The sequence below is a fragment of the Penaeus monodon genome, chromosome 32 (genome assembly GCF_015228065.2).
Source record: "Penaeus monodon isolate SGIC_2016 chromosome 32, NSTDA_Pmon_1, whole genome shotgun sequence".
NCBI lineage: Eukaryota > Metazoa > Arthropoda > Malacostraca > Decapoda > Penaeidae > Penaeus > Penaeus monodon.
This window is the reverse complement of record NC_051417.1, coordinates 9,326,217-9,326,511: the sequence shown is the minus strand read 5'-3', so window position 1 is coordinate 9,326,511 and position 295 is coordinate 9,326,217.

Sequence of the window (295 nt, the reverse complement as noted above, 5' to 3'; positions counted from 1 at the left end):
CACACCAGGCGAACACATGGCGTCCCTCCTCTTAGCACGCCGCTCAGTGATGTATGCAGATCATCATCTATTCATGTCGACTTTGGGATGCGATGTGACAGCGGGCGCCCTGGACGTCGCCGCGCCCGCCCTCAGGGACAAGCTAGGCCTATGTCGATCTCATTTACTCGCAATACCCTAGCGGCGTCGCCTCGTACACGACCTCACGTCTGCCACTTGTAAATAAACCATCTAGTGTAAGAGACTCCCAGACCGCGACCCGAATCCTGTGAACGAAAAGTTTGTCTTCTTTCGG